The sequence below is a fragment of the Rhinopithecus roxellana genome, chromosome 6, assembly GCF_007565055.1.
Source record: "Rhinopithecus roxellana isolate Shanxi Qingling chromosome 6, ASM756505v1, whole genome shotgun sequence".
Classification (NCBI taxonomy): domain Eukaryota; kingdom Metazoa; phylum Chordata; class Mammalia; order Primates; family Cercopithecidae; genus Rhinopithecus; species Rhinopithecus roxellana.
In genome coordinates, this window is record NC_044554.1 from 49,238,350 (window position 1) to 49,246,661 (window position 8,312).

Sequence of the window (8,312 nt, forward strand, 5' to 3'; positions counted from 1 at the left end):
GAAAAACATTATCTGAATGAATACCCTAATGGCAAACCTCTGTAAAATGCTTCAGCTGCATTTGGAGAAGAGGGGTAGGGATTATCTTCAAAGCATCCCAGCTCTCTTGATGAGAAGGTCAGAGATACACTGGCTTGTATTATTGCGACATCCATAAGGTAATCTAGGTTACTTTTCCTTCGGCAAGGGTTTTTTTTTTTCTTTTTTCTTTTCTTTTTTTTTTTTTTTAACAGAGTCTTGCTCTGTTGCCCAGGCTGGAGTACACTGGCATGTGGTCTCGGCTCACTGTAAACTCTGCCTCTTGGATTCAAGCAATTCTCCTGCCTCAGGATCTGAGTAGCTGGGATTACAGGCATGTGCCACCACACCCGGCTAATTTTTGTATTTTTAGTAGAGACGGGGTTTCACCACGTTGGTCAGGCAGGTCTCGAACTCCTGACCTCGTGATCCACCCGCCTCAGCCTCCCAAACTGCTGGGACTACAGGTGTGAGCCACCACACCCGGTGTAAGGGCTTTCTTTATCAGAAGAGCATTACGCTTGACTGCCAACTTTGGCTGATAATTTACTGATAAGATTCATAATCTTTGGGTTGCTCTGGTATTTTGACATGTTTGCTGGGTCCTGAGCCACATCCTGGAAGGCCACCATAACTTCTGGATCCTGCATGGCTGCAAGAACCTCTGGATCACTAAGAATTTCATTGAGTCCAGGGATTCCGGCCATTCCAGCCATGCCTCCTCCCATTCCAGACATTCTTCCGGGAAAATGACCAGGCACTCCCCCAGGAAAGCCACCTGGAAAAGAGCCATACTGTGCTCCTGACTGTCATCTGGCTTCTTCCTCCCTCTGGGCTCTCTCACGCTCTTCTTGAGCCTTCTTAACTGTTTCTATTCTTTCTTTGATCTCTTGCTCTTCACGTTTTCACTCATACTTTCTCCGATGTTCTGCAATTTTCTCTGCCCAGGTTGAACTTCTTTCAGCATTCCACTGGCATCTTCATCATAATCCAATATACAGGCAAGTCTGTGTGTTTTCCCTCACCACTTGTAAGGCTGAGCTGAATCAGGATTTCTTTCTTTTTTTTTTTTTTTAGATGGAGTCTTGCTCTGTCACCCAAGCTGGAGCTCAGTGGTGCAATCTTGGATCACTGCAACCTCCACAACCCGGGTTCAAGCAATTCTCTGCCTCAGCCTCCTGAGTAGCTGGGATTACAGGTGCTTACCACCACGCCCAGATAATTTTTGTATTTTTAGTAGAGACGGGGTTTCACCTTCTTGGCCAGGCTGGTCTCGAACTCTGACCTCATGATCCACCCGCCTCGCCCTCCCAGTGCTGGGATTACAGGCATGAACCACCGTGCCTGGCCCAGGATTTATTTCAATGGCTCTATCACAGTCTCAGATGGCAGCATTTGGCTTCTATAATTTGACAAAGACACTGGCCCTCTTGACATACAAAATGGCCAAGTGAGGATTCAGCTTGATGGCATCTGTGAACAAGTCAATGGCTTTCTGCAGTTCACCATCATTTAGGGCTTCAATAGCAGTCACTTTCTTATCATTTGCCTGATCCATCATCTCCTCTTATCTCTGCATTCTCATCTCCCATTTCTTGAGGGGCATCAGTGCCTGTTTCAATCACACCTTCATTATCAATTTCTAGATCACTTTCCTCGCTTGATGGTTTGTCTGCCTTTAAGTCTTCCTCCACCTTCTTACTGTCAGGTGTTTCTTCCTTGGTATTTTCTTCTGATTTAGCTTTCTGAGTAGCAGGTGGTACTTTACCCCCATGCTCTCCACCCACTCCCTCAGGAAGCGTATTTCCTCGGTGTGCAGAACGCTCGGATCCTGCTTACACATTTTCACAAAGGCCCGAAGCTTGTTCACTTTGCTGGGGTCCACAGTCGGGAGGCGGTGGGCAAGGCTGAGGAGCTGCGGCCCGGTTCCAGGCCCAGGCGCTGGCTTGGCGTGACCGTGCAAAAGGTGACTTTTGGTAATTGTTATTAGGCGTTTTCCCTCATCCAGACCTGAGGCCTGGATTCAGCCGCCATGGGGCAGAGTGAGACACCATCGACCTCATGGAGTTAGTTCAGGGCTGCAATTAAACGATACACATGAACATGTATTGCAAATGAATGTAAGAGGTAAAGGCTAGAGAAAGCTACCTCCAGATCGATTTTCAAATATGCCCAGACCTTGATTCACATTTTAGGGGATAAAAGCAGGGTTCTTTTTTTCTTTTCCTCACATTCTATGATCCAATTAAATAGGTTTCTAAAGTTGTATGAATAAGCATTGTTTCCTGTAGTTTTTAAAACTGTATTTTCATTTTGGTTCTTTTTTTTTTTTTGGAGACAAGGTCTTGCTCTGTTGCCCAGGCTGGAGTGCAGTGGTATGATCTCGGCTCACTGTAACCTCTGCCTCCTGGGTTCAAGCGATTCTCCTGCCTCAGCCTCTCAAGTAGCCGGGATTACAGGCGCGGGCCACTAGATTCAAATATTCTTTGTATTTTTAATAGGAATGGGATTTCACCATGTTGACCAGGCTGGTTTCGAACTCCTGGCCTCAAGCGATCCACCCGCCTAGGCCTCTCAAAGTGATGGGATTACAAGCGTAAGCCACCACGCCCGGCCTTGTATTTTCATTTTGATTGGGGCAAAAATACAACCTTTAAATCTTTTTTATCTCCCAACTTTTATTTTAGATTCAAGGGGTACATGTGCAGGTTTGTGAGTTGGACATATGGTGTGATGCCGAGGTTTGGGATAAACATGATTCCTTCCCCCAAGTGCTGAGCACAGTATCCAACCGTTTTTCCACCCTTGTCCTTCTCCCTCCCCCATCTAGGAGTCCCCAGTGCCTACTGTTCCCATCTTAATGTCCATAAGTACCCAATGCCTAGCTCCCACTTATAAGTGAGAACATGCAACCGGCCAGGCATGGTGGCTCACGTCTGTAATCCCAGCACTTTGGGAGGCCGAGGTGGGCAGATCACTTGAGTTTGGGAGTTCGAGACCAGCCTGACCAAAATGGAGAAACCCTATCTCTATCAAAAATACAAAATTAGCCAGGGGTGGTGGCGCATGCCTGTGATCCCAGCTACTCGGGAGGCTAAGGCAGGAGAATCTCTTGAACCCGGGAGGCCGAGGTTGCCGTGACCCGAGATTGCGCTATTGCACTCCAGCCTAGGCAACAAGAGCGAAATTCCATCTCAAAAAAAAAAAAAAAAAAAAAAGGGTGAGATAATGCATATTTAGTTTGTTTTCGGTTCCTGTGTTAATTCACGTAGGATAATGGCCTCCAGCTGCATCCTTGTTGCTGCAAAGGACTCCACATCTTTAAATCTTTATTTTCCCCGGTTTGGCTTTGGAAACAACAGGTTACAGCCTTTCTGAAGCCCCATCCCATTCTTCACTCTTTCCCAGTTTATTAACCAACAGGTGACAGCAATGGCCTCTGACAGCCTCGACCCTGGAATCCTGAGCAGACGCCCAGGAACCTGTGGCCCGGCACATTCTCAGGGCAGAGCGAATTCACATCAAGCTCCCAAACACACGTTGTTGTTGTTGTGTTATGTAATTTTAGTCATTATTTCGTTTACAAGCTGTGAGTACACAGAGCCACTCTGGTTCCGCCCTTGGATCGCCGCTCGCGAGCTGCGGAGGCCCACCTGGGCATCCCTAAGTGCTGGGATTACAGGCGTGAGCCAACGCCCCCCGCCGGAATGCTTCTGAGTCACATCTCCCGAGTCTCCTGCTCTCTCCAGCCTTGCGTTGCCTTCGTGGCCTCAAGGCACCCGCCTTGGAAAACTTCCGCGTCCCCTCGCTGCCTCTGCAAGCCTGCGTGGGAGCGCGGTCCCGCAGCGCTTTGCTTTCCTGTTACGCGCGGTCGCCCTCTAGTGACAACAAGGACGCACTGCTACGTTCGGACGCGAAGGCTTCTACCGCTGCGGCCCCGGAGCGCATCTCATCCGGGCCCTGGTGAGGCCCTTGGCTCTTCGGCAACACGCGGCCTGGGGCCGACTCCTCAGAGGAAGGCTGGTCTAATGCAAACACTGGATCATGTTGACTGAATCCCCAGCGGCTCCAGAGCAGAAGACTTGTCTGGAAGTCCTGCGGGCTTAGGAAATCATCGTTTGTTGGCAGGTGGGAAAAGTGTTCAGAGATGCGGCCGGGTGCGGTGGCTCACGCCTATAATCCCAGCACTTTGGGAAGCCGAGGCGGGCAGAGCACTTAAGGCCAGGAGCTCGAGACCAGCCTGACAAACATGGCAAATCCCCGTCTCTATTAAAAACGCAAAAATTAGCCCTGTGTAATGGTGCACGACTGTAATACCAACTACTTGGGAGGCTGAGGCAGGAGAATACTTTGAACCCAGAAGGTGGAGGTTGCAGTGAACTGAGATCACACCACTGCACTCCAACCTGGGCAACAGAGCCAGATTCCGTCTCAAAAACAAAAACAAAACGTTCAGGGAGACAAGATATCAGAGGGGGCTCCACCACTGACTAGAAGGCCTGCCCCCTGCCCTCCCTGAGGGCGCCTCCGTTATAGACCCTGAAGACAGGCAGAGCAGAACTCCTAGGTCCCAGAACAGTCTCTTCAGAGCTATTCAGAACTACCTCGCTCCCCACCACCCTTCCCACAGGCACAGCCACCAGGAGCAAGCACCTTCTGCACCCAGCAAGCATCCAGGCAGGGGACAGACTCCCAAGGGGAAGGAGGTTTTGGTGGCCAAAACACACTGAGTTAGCTTAGTGGCCAGAGAAACTGAGATCTGCAGAAGGCCAGGTGGGCCTGGTCAGCGAGCCTGAGCCGCCACAGGCCTTGCCGAGGTCACTCCTTCAACTTTTGAAATACATTTTCTGCATCATCATTGTGAAGATCTCTCAAAACTGACGATAGCTTCAATACCAGTTTTTTTGTTTTTGTTTTTGTTTTTTTTTTTTGAGACAGAGTCTCGCTCTGTCGCCTGGGCTGGAGTGCAGTGGCCGGATCTCAGCTCACTGCAAGCTCCGCCTCCCGGGTTTACACCATTCTCCTGCCTCAGCCTCCCTAGTAGCTGGGACTACAGGCGCCCGCCACCTCGCCCGGCTAGTTTTTTTGTGTTTTTAGTAGAGACGGGGGTTTCACCATGTTAGCCAGGATGGTCTCGATCTCCTGACCTCGTGATCCGCCCATCTCGGCCTCCCAAAGCAACGCCTGTTTTAGTTGATGTGTTTTGCTTGCAGAAATGTGAGAGTTTTCTGCCTGAATATCACAGTGTGCCATTCTCAAGCGCTATGATCAGACTAGCTCTCATGCTGGCTCAGTCAGGGTATTTAACTCTGGTATTAAATCTGGATAAAAGCCATCCATCATCTCAGTTTGGGGCTCTGAAGAATTGGTTAGAAAACAGCCTTCCCATGCCCTGTGAAAGCCTCCTGGGCAAAAAAGCAGCGGACTCAGTAAGCCAGCTGGTAGAGCTCCCGCCTGGAACCAGGGCTCCTTCTATTGTTGCTCATGAGTGGGCTTCAGGTTGTGACCCCCTGCAACGGAAATGTATAGATATTTACTAGGGAGAAGTTTCCCAACGTTTACTGGCGTTTCCAAGGAATCTATATACAAACCAATTTGGAACTACTTCCCTAGAAACTCCCATTACCCACCAGTGAAATAGTAAACCGATTTTTCCTGAAGTGTAAAAGGTTCATCAGGAAACTAGAATTGTTAGCAATGAAAGCAAAAGCTTTAAACTTGACAATGGTCGATTTCCCAAGCTGGGCCTTGAAATTCCCATCAAGGTTACATATGTGAATTTATAAAGTGCAGTCTGAGCCCCTGTGATCACAAAATGGCAAATGATTTTGTCCTCAGGGTCCTGGTGCCTCTGATGGGTACTCAATAGTAGGAGTGTCTATTCCCTTAGGGAGGAGGGTGGACCTTGGCAGATCCATGGACTTGGTCCCAAGATTGTTAGAGATGTTAGATTTGTCCCTTAGAAGGTCACCTCTGTATGTCGGAGGTAGTGGCTCATGCCTGTAATCCTAGCACTTTGGGAGGCTGAGGTGGGCAGATCACTTGAGCTCAGGAGCTCGAGACCAGTCTGGGCAACATGGTAAAACCCTGTCTCTACTTTAAAAAAAAAAAAAAAAATAGCCTGGTGTGGTAGCACACACCTGTAATCGCAGCCACTCAGGAGGCTGAGGCATGAGAACCATTTGAACCTGGGAGGCGGGGATTGTAGTGAGAAGAGATTGAGTCACTGCACTCTAGCCTGGGCAACAGAGTAAGACTCTTGTCTCAAAAAAAAAAAAAAAAAAAAAAAAAAGAGAGAGAGAGAGAAGGTCACATCTATAGGTTTTTGTTCACTTCAGCCAGAGCTAAGTGATGGCTGACAATTTCCACTTGGCTGATGTACTCACGATGTTTTTTTGTTTTTGTTTTTGTTTTTGACGGGGTCTTGCTCTGTCACCCAGGCTGGACTGCACTGGCACAATCTCGGCTCACTGCAACCTCCGCCTCCTGGGTTCAAACAATTCTCCTGCCTCAGCCTCCTAAGTAACTGGGATTACAGGTGCCTGCCACTACGAATGGCTAATTTTTGTATTTTTAATAGAGGTGGGGTTTCACCATGTTGCCCAGGCTGGTCTCAAACTCCTGAGCTCAAGTGACCTGCCCACCTCAGTCTCCCAAAGTGCTGGGATTACAGACAAGAGCCACTGTGCCTGGCTTCAAGATGTTTTTGATTAGGACCCAAACTGTCCAACTTTCTCTTTCTCCCATTCATCTGACCCTGATCGTCCTCTACTCTTCACCCTTAAAATATTTGTATCTGCTTAGACTTCAGCAAAGCGAAACTCTGCATCCTGAAAACCTCAGCAGGCATTTTGGGCCACATGTTCATGGCAACATAATGTGGATCATACTCATGGGGTCTATGGTAGGGAACATTCTCACTTTGCATTAAGAAAAGGACAACCAGATAACAACTTTTATAGAATGAAATTAGGAAATTTTAGCAAAGCATTTAAACTATTTCCTTTTTTTTTTTTTTTTTTTTTGAGATGGAGTCTCGCTCTGTCACCCAGGCTGGAGTGCAGTGGCACAATGTCGGCTCTCCACCTCCCAGGTTCAAGCAATTCTCCTGCCTCAGCCTCCTGAGTAGCTGGGACTACAGGCGTGTGCACCACGTCCAGCTAATTTTTTCGTATTTTTAGTATAGATGGGATTTCACCATGTTGGGCAGGCTGGTCTCGAACTCCTGACCTCAAATGATCTGCCTGCCTCGGCCTCCCAAAGTTCTGGAATTACAGGCACGAACCACCGCGCCCAGCCTAAACTATTTTCTGAAGTAGATTTCCCCTGAAGCCAGAGGCTCCTCATCAGACATTTATTCTTCTCTAACTGACGAATGTGGCTTTTACTCTGGGGAGAAAAGCCTCTTTGTGGGCTGTGACCATCTGCCTCCAGCCACCTGGCTCCTCGTATTTGACAGGCTGGCAATCATGTTATGCTTGTATCACAGAGGACTGTGCAGATATCTGACCAGATATTCTCACTGCTTGAAAAGCGCATGTCTGACGCAACCCCGCCTGATGCCGTCGTGAACCCTCCTAGCCAAGCCGTATGCATGGATGTTAGTGTTGGTGTGCTGTAGTGTCATTGTGTGCCCCCAATCTCCCTTAAAGACCACGGTTATTGCCAGAGTTATTAACCTGGGTCAAGGAGGAACTCCTACAACTCCCACTTCCAGGGGAGTGAGGGAATTTCAGGCTTTTTCTGGGCCACAGTTGATTTGCACCCTTGAGGGTGGTCCCAACAGGTACAGAAGAGCTTGGCACAAAATGCCCATGGATAGCAAGTCCTGGCTGGGGGGTTCTCCCTGCCATTGCCAGTTTTGGGTCAATAGGGGCACTGAGGGCTGGAGGTGAGGCAGGAGGCAGGATGTGACACTGAGCCCCCAGAGAAAAGGGACACATGGTTTGGATTAAGGCCCAAAGGAAGATCTGGCCTTGAAGTGTGCTGGTTTCACGGCCTGTAGGACGGAGTGACTGCGATTTGGAAGCAGGGTGTGGAGAATACCTGGATCCTAGGGCTGCTCCTTCTTGGGGTGTGTGAGTGTCCCTGGAAAGGCACGGTGGTCATGTGAGCCCCCTCCTCTGTTTCACATGGGCAAGTCCTTGAGTATTCAGGATCCTCCCAATATCCGACAGCTCTCAGAAAGCATCCCCTCCTGTCCTGAGGTGGGCAGAGGAGATGGAGAGAACAGGTGAAGGCAGGTGAGGGGTAGCCGTCACAGAAGCAAGACAGGATTGAGATGCACCAGGGCC

At 49.1% G+C, this 8,312-nt stretch overlaps 1 pseudogene; it reads right to left on the reverse strand.

The window, feature by feature from the left end:
* Window positions 1–533: 533 nt before the first annotated feature.
* LOC115898168 lies at window positions 534–7,645 on the reverse strand (annotated as a pseudogene).
* Between the last annotated feature and the right edge of the window lie 667 nt (window positions 7,646–8,312).